The sequence below is a fragment of the Leopardus geoffroyi genome, chromosome C2, assembly GCF_018350155.1.
Source record: "Leopardus geoffroyi isolate Oge1 chromosome C2, O.geoffroyi_Oge1_pat1.0, whole genome shotgun sequence".
Lineage (NCBI taxonomy): Eukaryota > Metazoa > Chordata > Mammalia > Carnivora > Felidae > Leopardus > Leopardus geoffroyi.
This window is the reverse complement of record NC_059333.1, coordinates 95,698,428-95,715,995: the sequence shown is the minus strand read 5'-3', so window position 1 is coordinate 95,715,995 and position 17,568 is coordinate 95,698,428. Positions and strand designations below refer to the sequence as shown.

Here is a 17,568-nt window from a genome sequence, read left to right as displayed (position 1 = left end):
AGAACGCAGAAAGAGACAACTGAGAAAAAGACAACTGTGTGTTTATGTGTGAGGGGGACTTTTACTTTCAAGCCTGGGATACTGGCAAAGGTTTGACTCAGGGGAATGAATTGTATCTTCCCTTCTCACTGCCCAGCAAATGCCTCCTGCCCCTGACCTTTAAAGGAAAAGTACTTAGGAAGAATACAATTTTAAAGAATAGTGTCTTAGAATAAACATAATTTATTTCCCTCTTTTTTTTTGTTGCCTTAATTTTCTTTTTTACTCTCTCATTCAACGTTTTTTTTAATATGCTCTAGCCCATCAACAATATTAAACTTTAGAATTGTCTTAAACTGAAAATTGCCTTTCAAATTACTTTTCTTCCTTTCAAATCCCCTGTTCTGTTTTGCTTAATAAATATCCCTTCTGCTATCAGTCTCCCATTACAGCTTATTAGTCTTCTTGTACTATGTTCTTGCTTTGGGGTATTCAAACAATCTCAGCCTTCGCTGAAAGAAATGAGTTCCTGTAGGGAATGAAAATGTACTTTGAATTTTTAGAATATGAATGTATTAAGTCTAGAGTTGCAATGTATATCACTGATAGTTTGGAGCAAATCTGTCTTCCAGAAACCAACCACAGGAACCTTAAGGATCTAGACTTCTGCTCTTTTAAGTAATAACTTGCATTACGTTGGTTAGTTGGGCCTGTAATTTTGTTTATTTGACAATTATATGAGAAGAATTAAAATTATTTCACTGATTACGAAAACTTAAGCAAAACAATCTTTTTTTTCCCCAAAACAGCAAATCTTGGATTCAATCCTGTACATATCATGAACAATAGGGACTTGATGTTGTTTTTATTTTAGTAACAATATTCTGAATAGTGGTTCCTATTTTTACTAACAGCTTCCGGTCTGTGTTTTTTCCCATTGTCGTTTCAGTGTTTAGCGTATTTGTGGAATGAGTGAATAACTAACCAAATGAAGAGCAACTAGTTTTCTCTTTCCTAGATGGAATGACTGAGGCCTAGGAAAGAGATGTGTTGCCCTAAGTCCTACGCCAAGTCTTTGGAGTCCTGAGTCTAATCCTCTGAAAGACCATGAAGGTAAACCTGAAAAATCATTCTTATTATCCATGCACTCATATGAGATACATTAAGACTGGCCTCTTTCAGAGAGAATTTTTAAATTGTGGATGGGTAGTATGAGTGGGGAAGATTTTGATGTCAGGTGGCACATCATTTGAATCTCAACCCTGTAAAACCTTTGTCTAGAAAACCTTGGACAAGTCATTTAAATTTGCCGATCATTATATGTAGAATTGGGATAATCATATCTCCTTCATAAGACTTCATGAGTAAATGAGAGCTATTCTGATCACAAGTAGTATGATGTAGCTATTTAGTTATGCTTGACTTTAAGAAGAACATTTTATAATTTGCCATACTGGAATTACATACGTAAAGAGATAACATCATAATGCTCGATGGACAAGTTCTCCTCAATCTCTTAATGTACTGTGATGGCACCATAGCATTTATTTACAACTATAACTTGGGGGCAGAAAGGAAGAACACAGACAAGATACTAAGATAGTATTGAAACAGTAGTTTTGTTTCTATTTTGACAGCTAAGTTCTATAGAGGCATATTTTAGTTGTCTATATTAGGGATTTATTTCTGGCACAACAGTCTATACTCATTCAGATTTTTTTTTTCCTCTGTATTCCGATGCTGGAATCGAAAGTGTGTCAAAAGTCTATGTGATTAGGAAAGAATTTAAAATGAATCCCAAACTGTCTGTGTAGTTTGTGCCTGCTTGGAACCAGGGTAACCAGTCAGGTCAAGGGGAGAATAAAAATAGTTAAAATGGTCGTTTGGCCTCTTTCAGAGGTAATTGTCTGATTTTTAAAAAACCTTTTGAGAGTTGATGCCTTCAGCGTTTTGTGGATGAGTCATAGTCACCCCATGAATGTTTTCTGTATTGAGAGTGATGAATGGATACAGTTTCAAATGTCAGGGTCCATACACGTAGATTACTGACGAGGATAAACCAGACCCCAGAGCTCTCAGAGCAATGTCAGATCATGGTACCCTCTGAAGCAGAATAAACAGAACTAACACAAAGTACAAGAGATTTGCCTCTTACAGAAATAACCTAACCTAACCTTCCAGAGAAAACTTAAGGCAATTTATTCATGATTGGTGCTTAAACTGGGGCATCTACCAGAACTCCTTGAAGGAGACTAGCATGTAACTAATATGAGATAAGCTATGAATTAAGAAGTTACAACATGTCCGAAGTAATATCCGAACGGAAGATGAGGACTCCATAGAGACTAGATAATGTCTCTATCTTCTACTGGAAGTGTTTGCCAAAGTTTCTACAACATTAGAGAAAGTGGAAACAAGACCCTCTTGTGAGCATCAAATTGAAGGGCACGACTGTTTCAGAAATCTAAAAGGTGCTCTTGGGTAGAATCTGAAAGAATTCTCTGTCTCTCTTGCAGCCTTCATAGCACGTTCCATGAGACTCTTGTCTAACGCCATTGATCCTTATCTTGTGCTTACAGCTTATCTTTGATCACTCCTTTGGTTTTCTTGTTGACCTAATACCAGGAAGGGAATGACCTGGGCAATAGTCTACAGTATCTCCCCATTGCATGTGACTATACTGCATCTAGTTTACAAATCAGCCTCTTGGGATTTGGGGGGGCATGGCTTGATTCTTCAGAGCTAGATGACTTTTGATAGACTGATAAAATTGAGTTTCTATACCTAATAAATAAGCCTGGTCAGACTATGAGATAATCATGAGCCTATGAAGACTTGGGTGGGAAGCCAGTTCTTGAATTTCTCTGCCCTCTTCCCTGCTTCTATTTTCCACATACTCTTTACTCAAACACCACCTGTTTTTTTGTCTTAAAATGATTCATCAGAAGGAGTTGAAACAGAAAGTGTGAATTCCATTGATTTTCTAAAAACAAAAACCCTATCATTGTAAACTTTATGTACACTAAATTAAGTGTACCATGCTGATCAATTCAGGCAAAACACCTCACCCCTAAAGAAGGAATGGTGTGGGAGTTGTCTTTTTTCACTTCCTTGGCTGCTACCAATATTGCTTAACTCCATCTAATTACCCAATTGTCTGGTCTCTGGGATTATGAATCTAATGACCTATAACTTATAGTGAATTTTGGATGAACTTTGCTCCATTGTCAAGTGATGGGAGCAGCAGACCCTGTCCTCTTTCTTCTTGAACACACTGTTCTCTGTGGTGATACCTCCTTGAGCAATGGCAATGATTGTATATAACCTCCAGAGTAGAAAGTGTGTTAAACTTCTCCATAATCGGCTTCTTAAAATGATAGGTGGACAGTATAGCATGTATAGTATTCTAAACAAGGGCTTGGAATGAACTTTCAAGTAGTGCAAGTAGTCATTTCCATCCATTCTTACAAGGTTATGATGTGAATGGCGGGCAGGGGTGGTGAAGAGGGCGGAAACGCTGTATTCTCTACCCTTAGAAAGCAGTTTGGAGGGATAAGCATGAGACTGGGAGTCAGAGAATCTAGTTACAGTGCTGCTTTTGGCTGAGGTGAAGGAAGAGTGGCCAGAGGAAAAGAGTGGGGGATAACCAATCGAACCTAAATATGCACAGACTAACTAGACTGTGACATAAAATTTAAGACCGCAAGTCTGGATAAATTAAGAGTGTGCAAATGGGTGAAATATTCAAACTCGTTACAAAGAGGTCTGGTGCTCTGGGGTCTGAAATCCTATCTGATGAGCTGTGTGTGCTAGCAGCTTCATTTTTCTGAAGGATCCCTCATCTAGAAAATAGAGAGGCTGTGATCATTTCTATGCAGGCATGAACAGCATATTATTTACAGAACCACCAGAGATTAAGATACCTTCTGTTCAGGCTGTGCCTCTATAATCTCTGGTGGTTTGAAATGAGGCAGGGGAAGAATGTCATGCCCATGTGTTCGGAATGCTGTTTGTGTTTGTGTTTCTGAAGAGAATGCTCTCTCATGTAGATAGAAGCAGCCCAGGGTCTGATCTATCATCTGGCTGTAATGAAGAAACTATACCTTCATAGTGAGCAATGGAAAACTCGGAGCTTCATAAATACTTAATAATCACCATTTGTGCTACATTGGGTTATGCTCAGATGATGAATAAAATCCCCGAAGGCAGCACAGAGCAGGACAAAATGCTATGAACTAAGAGGATGGACTAGGCTCTAGTCTTTGTCCTGTCACTAATTTGCTGCTGACCTTGGGCAAGTCACTTAATGTCTCTGGGTTTTAATTACTTCAACTGTAAAATATAGGCAAAGGGGAAGGCCGATATGATTTCTGAGGTTCCTTCTAGCCAGGAAATTAGACTTCATGATTCTGGCCATGAACCAACACTGAAATCAGTGGCATTTCTAAAATATTCATAAAAACTGTCTTCAAAGATAAACTTCAGGCTGAATAAATACATCCACCCAGCTGTATTCAAGTTTCTTCAGAGTCTTTTTCAATACGACCTTCCACCTTTCCAGCCAGGTCTCTAACTAACCACATCAGCCTATGTCATTTACATTCACACTGTTTATGCTGTTCCTATTTCTACAAGAGCCTTCCCTCTTATTTATCCACATGAGAAAATATCGCATATCATTCAAAGTATAATTTCATTGTACTTTCTATATGGACGTAAATCATTCCCTGGTCTCTCCTTGAGGCTCCCTCGTAACATGTTACAGCATATATTGATATGTTGCATACACGATTAGTGGAATTTACATCCATCTGACTGCCGCAGAGGCAGAAGTAGACTTATGCATCCTATAATTGACTTTGGTATTGGTGGGGTAGGTGACTAGTTTAGCAAGCCAGACACTAGAGCTAAAGAATAAAAGGATGTGTATGAAATGCGCAAAATAATATATTAAATATATCACATATATTTATTATCTTATATAAGTTATTATTATATAATCACACAGCTGTTGGAATGGCTAAACTCAGGAACACAGGAGCACAACTGATGTCGGTGAGGATGCAGAAGAAGGGGAACCTTCTTGCACTGTTGGTGGGAATGCAAACGGGTGCAGCCACTCCGGAAAACAGTATGGAGTTTATACAAAAAGTTAAAAAGAGAACTCTCCTACAATCCAGCAATTGCACTGCTAGGTATTTGCTCAAAGAATACAAAAATAATAATTCAAAGGGTTACATGCACCGGGATGTTCATAGCAGCATTATCTACAATAGCCAAATTATGGAAACAGCCCAAGTGTCCATCAACCAACTAATGGGTAAAGAAGAATATTACTCAGCCGTGAAAAAGAATGAAACCTTGCCATTTGCAATGACACAGGTGGAGCTAGAGAGTATTATGCTAAGTGAAATAAGTCAGAGAAAGACAAAGGATTTACTTATATGTAGAGTTTAAGAAACAAAACAAATAAGCAAAGGGGAAAAAAGGAGACAGAGGTAAACCAAGAAACAGACTCTTACCTATAGAGAAAAACCTGATGGTTACTGGAGGGGAGGTCAGTGGGGTAATGGGTTAAACAGGTGGTGGGGATTAAGGAGTGTACATGTTGTGATGAGCACCAGGTGTTATATGGAACAGGTGTTATATAGTGTTGGGTCACTATATTGTACACCTGAAACTACTATTGCTTTGTATGCAAACCAATTGGAATTTAAGTAAAACCTTTTCAAATTAAAAAAATAAAAGAATGTATACAAATAATATTTATTACATTATATAAGTTTTTACATAATCATATGTTTACACAATAAAAATGTATGTACATGCTAGGCTGCTGTCAGAGCATTCTATTTATTAGACATGACATATTACGTACAGGATGTCCGTGAACAGATTAAGCACATGTTGAAATCCTCAGTAGAATAGATGTGTACTGTGGTATATGTATTTAACGATTAATAACTGAATCCCACCACCAGAAAATGACACTTTGAAACTCTCTCTCTCTCTCTCTCTCTCTCTGCCTTAAATGCTGTCTAGATTGTTACTCTGAGTCAAAAACTTGGGGACAGAAGCCAGAAGATGCCACTGAACAATGAAGATGTGGGAGGGTGACTTCTGTAGTTTCAGAAGGTGCTGAATCCTATACCAGCATCCATCCATTTCTGGCAACGCAGGCTGTCCACACATGCTGGGGAAAACACAGCAGAATGGTTCTCATTGCATGCAGCAGCTTGCAAAGCACCAACTTTCAGTACTGAACCATTGAAATAATTGATCAATGGTATCAAATGCAAAAGGACAAGAGCCATCTTGCAGAAAGACAATGAAGATCACTCTACAAGCCTCATCAGACCCAGAGACCTGAAGTTCTACTTACTCTCTTGATTGCTCTTCTAGTCAGAAAATGTAGGTAAGATGGAAATTCCCCCAGAAAAGGGGCTTGTGTGTTAAGTGGCCTGTAAATGACGCACATCAGTTATCTGAGAGACCAGTGCTTTTCAAAGGAGGCAGTGTGCATGGCGGTTAAGAGCATAAAGCTATATCAATTTGGGCAGGTTATTTAATTACTTTGGGACCCGGGTTTCTCACCTGCAAAATGGGGATACTAGCATTACCAACATCATAGGGTCACAGTAAATGTAAATAAGTCGATAATTATTAGCTATCGTCATAAGTGCTGTTATTATGAATATTGTTACTGAATGGAGTACTAGCATGAAACGGAGCCTCCAATAAGTAGTGATGTAAAAATAAGAATCCGGATTTGTTTTTTATTATGTGGTTTGAGCGAGGCAGAACATGGATAATTTAAATCCTTGGCCTCATTTCATAAAACTATAGAATGTTAGAGCGTATAGGATCTGAAACTATTTAATTCAAATTTCTTGTTTTTAGAGATGAAGATGATGAAGGTAAGAGGAGTTAAATCCTTGCCCAGGTTCTCACAAGGATTCTGGGGTTTTGATGCTTTTCTTCTGGCTCATAATTCCACCCATGAAATTTCTACTTGTTGACTATCCTTGATTTTGCAGTTCTTTCATTTGGAGGTGCAAATGGAAATAATATGAAATCCAAATACATATACTTTCCTACTCCTAGTAGCCCTGGCAAAAGTTTGGTGGCTAAACTCATTGACTAAATGGGTTTTCATGACTAATGAAAAGATGTCTGAGGTTGAAATATACAAAGAGCGGTGGATTGAGAGAGAGGAGGCTCAAATCTTATTTTTGCCTTTGCTATTGACTTGGGTGAGTGTTCTCAGCCTCAATTTCTCTGTCAGATGAGAGAGTTGGGTTATGTGATCATTCCAAAACATTGGCACAATAATATATTGTATAAATATAATCTCTAATGAACAACAAAGTATTTATAATTATGAAGACAATTTGTCATCAGAATGTTCAAACACCTGGATGTAATTTTTAAAATTTGCTAATTATTTAAAAAACAAACAGAGAAAAAAACAACCTAATAAATGAACAGGCCATGGAAATCAGCTTGCTCATTTGTAGGACAGTTTATTGGGTTGGAATATTTTGCCTTTGGCAAATGAGAATCAGTTAATTCTAGGTATTTGCTTGTTGACTTGCTAGAATAGAATGATCTATTTTTCTTCCATTTTTGTCAGTAATGACCAGTCAAAACTCTTGAAAGAAGGCCCAATTATTCCTGGAAAAGGAAAATATTCTGTGACCTTCCAGACTGTGATGTCATCAGCTCTCTAATTAATGTATGTGCTTTCATTTTAAGCTTTCGTTCTAATTCCTTCTGAATTTAGGAACAATAGTAATTGCCTGTAACAATCTTGCCAGTCAAATATTTTCTCAAGGAAATAAAGAAATATCTCTAAAGTCAAAAATAACATACAACTCTATTTTAAGCTTTGGCTTCATGGAGTTGCCTCATCACAGTGAGATTCAAGACCCTCGAGCTAATGTATCCCTTATTTCCTGGAGGAAGGCGGCAAGACCCAATTCTCAGGAGCGGTCTGTCCAGGCCACTTCTACTTATGGTTACAGGTGTGGTTGTCAGGGTAAGATTTGATGTTCGGTGCTTGCCTCCTATTTCATTTGCTAAAGGAAAATGCCACAGGGTATACTTATTTCTTGGCTAGATGAGTGCATGGCATGAACCGACCTGGAACAATGGCCTGAATTCAACAAATATGTATTCAGCACTCATATGCCAGGCTATAGGGGTTCCAAACACCCATGGCTACCAATATAGGGCTACCTCAGTTACCTTATTTTTTAAATTTTATTTATTTTGAGAGAGAGACAGAGAGAGAGCGAGCAGAGAGACAGGGAGAGTGAGAGAATCCCAGCAGGCTCTGCAGGGCTCAAACTCATGAGCCACGAGATCACGACCCGAGCCAAAGTCGACGCTTAACCAACTGAGCCACTGAGGTTCCCCTACCTCAGTTACTTTAAGTGAATGATTGCATGCTACCAGCATGAGTTTCAAAGCTACATTGTTAATTTTCTTTCCTGTGATATAAAATTATTGATATCCCTCAAGCTAAAGACAGTGAAAAGTAAGCTCTTTTCAGCTCCAAGGTAATGTATTTTCCCCCTTCCAAAATCCAAGCCCTTCCAAGAGACAAATAATTCCAATGAAATTAATAACCATGATTCCTAACAAAGGGTATGTGTTATTAAAGCTAGCATGAGCTACCAGAGACCAGAGTTGATAATCTCACTAATTTTCCCTTTAGTAATATAATTTTATATGCAAAAAAGACCTGAGAATGGTATGCTTGACCAGCATTTGGAGCTGAAAGTATGTTTCAGCTATTTCTCTGGTAGAGTATATTGTAAATTACCATGCATGCCTTAACAAAGTCTGAACAAAGGTAATCTCGGGTTCCAAGAAAGGAAATAACCTGCCAGAGAACCAGAGATAGAATCTAGAGCCCTTAGCTACACTCAGCTTGATTTTTCAGGAGGTTTACCTACCCCTTCCCAATAAAAAAATATATTACTTCATTGGGTTTTCAGGATCAATAGCAAACATAATACAATTAAGAATCGTCTGATGGAATAGTTTCCTTTGCAGACTTATTTTCTATAATACTTGAGCATTGTATTAACTTTTGTGTTGTAGGAGAAAAATATTTAAGTATCAAAATGGTGATCTATTAGAGAAGGCATGACTGTATTTGTGTCACTTTCTGACCCAGTCAGGCATATATAAAAAAAGCACTCCTACTTGAGTTATAAACGCTGTAGATTAAAGTTCAGGCACAGGCAATAGATGCCAGGTTTGGGAGTAAATGTTAGCTAAGTTGTAGGAGTGCAGAAAACACTGACTCCATGTTTGACCCTCCATCTTGTTCATGCCCATGAAGTGACCTTACCTGGGGCTAAGTGTTCCAGGTTCCTTGGAAGTTAATGTGTGCCTTAACCAGAATGTGGGAAGGCTTGTTCTGATCTTCCCTACAGTTGCACACAGAAGGCTCCATGTTAGATGACTAGTAGAGATCAGTGGTGTACAGGTGTTGCCATTTTAGGTGCCTACCCTTTGACCTCACCACGATGCCCCTTGTTCTATAAAAGGTATGGATTAAGGTTTGGAGGGGGTGGAGAATAGCTGCCTAGTGCCCTGGTACTTCTGGCCTCCCAGTCCCACCTGTTAGCAAGTTAAGTTTCTACTTATGACCCCAACAAATTTTACCTTAGAGAATAGATAAAGACCCTTTATTTAAGGTCAGAATCCCTAATGCAACTTCAAGAATTCAGTCAAATTGATAGCCTTTACTTTTATTTTTGGGTTAATCAATGGATAAAATAGAAGTCTTCGTTGATTCATGAGATGGGTAGTTCATTTCAATGAATAAATAGTAAAAATAGTCATTTTAAATCATCCCCTTTATCCACCCATGCTCAAGGATATCAATAATACTTTTTCTTTTATCTGAAACACTATTGTAATGACAGGATAGTTATTGACAATTGATTTAAAGCTATTAGTTAACAGGTAAAAGCTATTTCAGAACCAATGAGACTTCCTAGGTATTTTTTTTTTTATCCTGAAGGAAATGTTCAGGGCCAAAGGAAGTAAACCACAAACAGTAAACAGTATTTCAATTCATAGAACTTAACCAACAAGAAATCTCAACAACCAAAAAGATTTTTTTCTTCAGCATTCTCCTTTACAGTGAAAAATGACAACAAAAGCAAAATATATTTATATGGGACTAAAAGCATTCAGAAATGCCATTGGTTTAAGCTATCCTATTTGTTTATATACTATACAATATCTACGTGAGATTATCAACCATTACATAGCAATCATGCTCCCTGCAAAGTACTTTCATTTATCTACATTTTGAATCTCACAATAGCCTGTTGAGATAGGCTATTCTTGTCAACATTTTACAAATGAAGTAATGGAAATCTAGAGGGCCTTAAAATGTCACCAAGTAGTAAGTGGCAGATTTACTATTAACTCCAAGTCCCATATTCTTTCCATATTTATCATACTATACTTACTAAGACAAGATATACATACATATACGTGTAAACACACACACACACATACAGGTTGTTACATGTATATGTGATATATATGTGTATAAAACTTGAATTTTGAATAAAAACTTCCAGGTTACTTCTAAGATGGAATCCAGGAAACCAGCAAGACCCATTCATGGAATATTTTACTTCATGGTAAAACAGAATTCATGTGAAGCAAATGCCAGAGGTCACCAGCTCCTTCAGTGGGACATGTACTCTCTTTGCTAGCCTTATTATCTTGAGCATATTTGGGTTCTAGGGGTGTCCTAGGCCACAAGTGGCTTTTCCTCCTTTCTTGGCAGAAGTTTTAAAGCAGAATCCCAAGTTCTTCCCAATTCCAAGTTCTCAGTTGTTGTTGTGAGGATGTTTTTAGCACTTTCCAAAACAGCATCGTGCAATAGGACTTTCTACAAGGCTGGAAATGTGCCATATTTGCACGGTTCAATAAGGTAGTTATTAGCCACATATGGTTATTGAGCACTTGAAATATGGCTAGTGTGATTAAAAATTGAAATTTTTAATGTTAATTAAATGTTAATGTTAATTAATTAAAATTTAAATAGCTGTATGTGGCCAGTGACACCATATTGAAGAGCAGTTCTAGACAGTTAAAGATTATGGTTCACAGGGCCCAGAGCACCTCAGGAACAGCATCCTTGCAGGATCACCCTGTGAGGGTACAATAGAAGTTATATATTTAATTATGAGTTGTGCCTTAATTCATTCTAGATGGGGTTTGAAGCAGAACGTTAATATTAGAATTAAGAAGGTATATAAGGATCTTTAAGTAAAGGATAACAAATGAAGGAAGACTATGTTGTGGTAAATATTGAGATAAAAGAACAGAACATTACCATTTGAAGTGAATTTGAATTTCTAAACTTTACACACTGCGAGAGGATAGAACAATTCAATTCAAGATAAAAATTTCCTCCTCCTTGCCAATGCAATAAAGTTGGGATTTTACTAGGGACTGAAAGAGAAGCAAGAAGAAATACATAGAACATCAAATCTGCTGCATGTTAGTTACAGTAGACTAGAACTCTAGGATCACCTCTAATGAAATTATCTACTTGACAGAATTGTGAAGATCCAATGAAATTATTTACAAAAAGGAACTAGGAAAGTGCCTCACATTTGACTGATATTAGCATTTATAATGATAATTTATTTCTGCCTAGATGTTTTAAAGGCCTATTCCAAGTACCTGTGAGAACATAGAAAGATGCTTAGGGGTATTTATTTTTGAAAGCTTATTTTGTTGGGAATAGACCACAGAAGAGGAAATATAGACAACACAAAGGCAATGCCTTTGTGTAGAGAAATGCCATGCCCCCATCTCCATTTGCAAGTTGCTCTCATAGGGAGAACTGTTGTTGAGGAAGGTGGGTCAGGTATGTTGGGTCAGACTACACTGGAATAGTGAGACCAGAGGCAAAAAGAAAAGGAAGAAAATTTAAGATGAGCACTTGGATTTTAGGTATTTGTGGTATATTATTGCATATGGTTTACTGATGCTGATGTCCTTATCAAAGATAACCACAGAAGGAAGCAGGGAAGGGTATCTGAAGCACGATGAGGGTACTTGAAAGGCCACTGACCCTGGAATTGAGTTAACTGGGTTCCAATCCTAACTTTTCAATCATGTGACTTAGACTTATAATCATCTTTTGGTCCCCAAATTCTTCTTGTAAAACAATGATCTGAATGGTGCTCAAGGATCTTTAAGCCCTATTCCAGCCCTAAAGCTCAAGAGTATAGTTCTAAATATGAAAGCACATGTGGGCTCTAGTTCTCCAGATCCTGTGAAGCCCCACTGCTCTTTCGGGAGAGCCTGCTGTTTTAGTCCTCTAACTTGTTTCTGTAATTCTGAATCTCAACTTGTGTGAACAGTGATATCTCAATCAGCATGCACAAAAGCAGTTGGTATGGTGGGAGTTAGTGACAGTGGGTGGGTGAACAGATTAAAGAGGAAAGGGTTGGGAGAGAGAGTTGTGTGTGTGCAAAAGAAAGTAGACCTTCCTCTTTTGACATTCTTTTGCTACATTCTCCAATAAAGCTATCAAAAGCCAAATGCCAAAATGAGGGCATGAAAATAGCTTGGGGTTTGGAGTTAAGCAGACCTGAATTTGAATCCAAGCTCTGGATTCTAACTTCAGTTTTCTTATCCTTGTGATATTTGTAGCCAGCAGCTATTATGAAGCTTAAATGAGATAATGTTACCTAGTAGATAGCAGGTGCTCAGTAAATATTTTCTTAATTGCCCCCCCCCCTGAAATTGGCTTAATTCTTTCCCCATTTTACCCATAATGTAAAAGATTAGTCGAAGAAACAATCATGTAGGGCTGCTTAGAGGTCTATATCTAGAGGATGTAAACAATCTGTGGTGGGGAGAGAAGGGTGCTGAAGAGAGTAAAAGCCATAGCCAGGAATAGAAAACCCAGCCTCTTCGTTAATGAAACCTCTTCTTTTGGTAGCCTCACAATTCTCTGGTTCCTGAAAGCCACAGAAGTGCTTATCAGAATAACAACCCTAACTGCTTTTCCAACACTTTACCAGTAGGAAGATTAACCGCACAGGCCCAGGACATAGAAAGGGGAACCACACGACTTATTTCCACCTGAAGTTAGCAAAACTGGATCCTGGAGTGACATCCGCTACTTGCTCCTCTACCTAGGAGTCGGAAAAACCTCTTTCCAAGAGGAGACCAGGGGAAGGCAGAGAATCGGGGAACGCAGAGCTCCTAAACCCCTTTCTCCAGGTCGCTTGTTCCACCTGACCGTCTTTACGTGGCTCTAACGCAGTTTCAGCTTGCGGGAACCGCCGGCGAGCAGTGAGCCGCCAGTTGCCCGCGGTATTTAGCTCCCGGCCTCGCAGAACTTTCAGCACCGCGGACAGCGCCCTTCCGTGCTGTCAGCTCTGCGGCCCAGGCTCCTGCCTGGTGCTATCCTGCCTGGGATGTTCTTCAGGACCCCTCACCCCGGGCGACAGGCGGGTTATCACTCTGTGGTGCTTGTCAACTCCGGCCAGTGACTGGCCCCGCCACTTCGACGAGAATCCCACCTGCTCCCCCCACCCCACCCCACCCCAAGTTTTTCCTCTGAATTTGAATTCAGTTCAAGACTCTCGGTTCAGGACTCAGTGAATGGAGCCTCGCACAGGTAGTGGGGTGAGGAGTACCAGGAGCAGATGAGATCCCTGCTGTTCTAGTTTTCCTTCCATCTTTCCCTGCCTTCCCTTTGCTTCTGGTCACTTGGCGATTTCTACCTTACTTTTCGATCACGATATAAAATAAACGTTGTGTGTGTATGTGTGGGGGGGGGCGGGGGGGGGGAAGATGACTCTGGATGGAGGAGGGGGTTTGGGGCTGTACCCGCGAGGCCACACTGCCTTACTCTGGCCCTCTTGATTTGTAGGAAACTGACGTGTTTGGGATGAGGGAAGAGAGAAAGCTCCGATGGGGTGATAAGTAAGGGCGAGTATCCTCTCCCCCGGGGCTGCGCGCTCTGGCAAGAGAGCTTCCTTGGACACTTTTCCCATCACGTCCTTCTCGCTGCCCCGTCGCGTATCACCGCTCTCTGGGGACAGGAGCGCACCGGCCCTGTGTGGGTATCGGGCTCAGCTGGAGCCCCTTTGAAGAGTTTGCTCTCAGGTAAAAGGGCAGACGTTGTCCCCGCCCTCCCCTCGGGCTACAGCCGGAAAAGCCTCTCTTCCTTTCCGTGGGCTCAGTCCGAGGCCGAGAACCTAGCTGCGGGAGCCGGGTGTGTGACAAGGCAGGGAGGAAAGGACAGGCCCGGCATCTGTGGAGACCCAGGCGGCCCGGACACTGCTTGCGGCTCCCTCCTCTGCCTCTTACTCTGGCCGCGCCGAAGCTGCGTTTGCCCCAGCCCAGCCTGGCAGCTCCCGTGAGTCGGAGCCCGGCGTCCCCCGACCCTAGACCCTGTCCAGGCCCCATCCCGGGCCAGATACGGAAAGACCCCAACCCAGCTCCTTCCTTCTTCCAAGGGACCCCTTCCCGGCGGGCGCCCTCAGCCTCCGCGCCATGTTCCTGTTTCCCCTCCTCCTGTGGCTCCGGCTCCCTGGTTCATTCAACAAGAGGCGACCATCCTACTCGCGGGGGTCCAGTTGGGGTGCAGGGGGTGCGGAGGGGAACAGACTGCGGCGAAGGGGGACGTTCACTCACCGGAGAGCTGGAGGCGATGAACTAGCTGCAGGGACTGGTGGCTAGCCGTCTGCACTTACAGCGCCAGATTCTGTCTCTCCCACTATGATGCGGAGCGGTGGAGGCAAAGGAAGGCAGGAGGCAGCCGCTGCTGCTGAACAGCTCCTCAATTATTCAGTTCGCCCCCCTCCTCACCTCCCTCCGGGCGGCCTGTCAGTCCTCCCTCCAGCTCGCCTGTCTCCGCCTTTCTGGAGTCACGTGGGCGGCCCAACCCCTTACATTATTGAGCCGAGGCCTCTCACCAGACGCCCCCGCCTCCCAGCACACACACACACACACACACACAGACACACACACACACACACACACACACACACAGACACACACACTCACTCAGCTATATGCCACTCTCAACTCCTCTCTGGCTTGCTGAGCCTCCGGGTGCTGCTTCCAGTATCTCAGGCTGTCCCGAGGCTTACTGGGCCTGATAAGGGCGCAGTTCTCTGCCCCTGGGAAAGCAGGACTAAGCAGATGTCTGCGGTGTCGGTGGGTTGAGAAGGCATCCGCCAACAGCTCCACCTTTGCTGGACTTGGCACTGAACAAAGCTGGCTCTCCAGACCTGCTTCCTACCCTCTGAAAGCTTCCCTCCTCCTTTGCTGAACCCTTGCTGCTCTTAAATTTCTTCCACTTCCCTCAGCATTGCTGGAAAGAAAGGATGGGAGAGATTGATTTCATCTCTCTTCTTAAAAAAAGGCAGACCCTCCTTCTCCAAAGCTCAAGTAGGTCAAATTTATCTTTGGGTTCTCAACATCTTATGAGTGGAAAGACTGTGGGTTTGAGTTTTGAAGACCCACCAAGAATTCTAGTCTGTGTGACCTTGGAGTATTTCATCTTCCTAACCTTTCTTCTCTCATCTATGAAATGACCACCTCACAGGACAGTTATGAAAATTGTAAATGATAATGTTCTTGAAATTGCCTAGCCCAGTGCTGGATACATATTTGTAACTCAATAAATAAACATTCTTTCCCTGTCTCTATTAAAATAAATTTCAGAAAACAAGAAGATTGTAATTTGTGCCAGCAGAACAGAATTATCTTTTGTAAGACTGGGAGGGGCATCTGTCCGGTCAAGCTAGAGAGATAACCAGTCTGAATGGGGACAGGAGAGATAGAAGGCTTATATTTTTCATTGGTTCCATTACAGTAAGTATCCCATAACTCTGTTATGCCTCAAAAGGATGAAGACTAGATGGTACCAACCCAGGCATATTTGGTCTCGTCAGAGAATGAATTACTTAACATTCATTGAGTAGACTGAAAGTACCTCCATGAATGCTTGCATCTTTGGTCCAAGCCCTCAAAATACGTGGGAGCTAATGAAATATAACTCTTACCCTTGGAAACAAATTCACTGAGCTTTTGTTTGAGAAGAATGCTGGCTGACTGACACCCCCTTTGTCGGATAAAGCAGTTCAAGTTTACCTTTAGGTTGTGGATTATGGCTCAGAGACCCTGGGTTCACCCAAGGAAATGACTGATTGGTGCCAGGACAGTCTCAGTAAGTACACCTAGATCAAGCTCATTATTGTCTTGGATCACCAGCATCCAGGTCTGATGTCTTGAGACATCCCCCTAATTTAAGCTTATGAGAGTACTTCAGGGTATGTCACACCTCCTGGGATACTCAAGAAGCTGTGAAACATTGCAGGAGAGGCACCGAGTTAAAGACTCAGAAGTTTGGAGTCTTAGCACAGGTTCTGCCCGTTACTTATTGTATGATCTTTGGCAAATCATTCAAGCTTTCAAAGTCTCATCTTTAAAATGGGAATAGAATGTTTATCTGCCTTCTTCATAGTTGTAATGTTAAAATGGGATAATGTATGAGAAGACACACTGCACAAGGTAAAGAGTAAACAAATGCAAGCTGTTAATATTATGCCCTAAATAAAACCCTGTATTTGTTCTAGATATATCATGGGCATGAAGGGATGAGAAGACAGGATTTGTCATTAAATGGGCAGCCACTAAAATATCAATGTATTTCTGTAAGTCTGTGTGTGTGCATGTAATTCAAGGGGTGTGGTGTTTTGAGAATTGTGTTTTTTCATTTTCACTTCTGTGATGGATTGCTGGATTAAATCTCATCCATTGTGCCCCCTCGTCTTTCATTTTTAGGACAACACCAGCCACAATCACAGGGGTTAGGAGTATTTAATATCTGAGATAAGTTTGTGCCTGTATTTCAGGACAGCAGAATTTAGATATTTCTGCCTTTGCTAGGTAAAATTGATTTGGGTTAGAAATTGAAAATGGGTTTGATTTCAAAATTAAAAAATTCAGCATCCAGGAGAAATTTCTGGATATTCATTAGCACCTTGAATGGTGAAATGAATCTCTAGTCCATTGCCAATAAATCCAATGAAACGCTCACACAAACCAGAAACTCCCAAGTAGGCTTTCCTACCCTTAAGCAGACTCCAGTCTAGTTTTCTGGTTTATTTCCTTTTAATATCCCTCAGAAACTATCAATCTAGATCTCTTTATATTTAGAGAGATCAAAAGACCCGAAGATGCCAACCCATGCTCCTAAATGTATCATTTAAAAATATTGTCCAGGCTAAATAAGATGCTGTCTCTGACTCCTACCCACCTTTGTGTTGTCATGACAAAAACATGAGAAATGGAAGGATGAGAATGAAATAATTTGCCTCAAAAATGGTGCCTTTGTAAACAGTTCCTTAGGTGAGTATATATTTTAGAAAATTATGGACAGTTTCACCAGAAGTTGCTCTAGGACTCTGAATGATTTTTCTTGAATCAGTTTTCAATGCCCAAGTCAATTTTACCCAGCTAAGGGCAGAAAAGGGAGCTTCGGGGACAGATCTTGGATTGATTGCAATAGAA

General features: G+C 40.8%; 1 protein-coding gene across 1 annotated transcript in view; it reads right to left on the bottom strand.

Moving 5' to 3' along the window:
• Positions 1-15,299, bottom strand: part of SLC7A14 (solute carrier family 7 member 14) — a 113,609-nt gene extending 98,310 nt beyond the window's left edge. Inside the window, exon 1 of the mRNA XM_045503000.1 lies at positions 14,683-15,299. The gene's annotated coding sequence lies outside the window, so the exon portion shown is untranslated. The remainder of the gene's footprint in view (positions 1-14,682) is intronic.
• Positions 15,300-17,568: the final 2,269 nt, after the last annotated feature.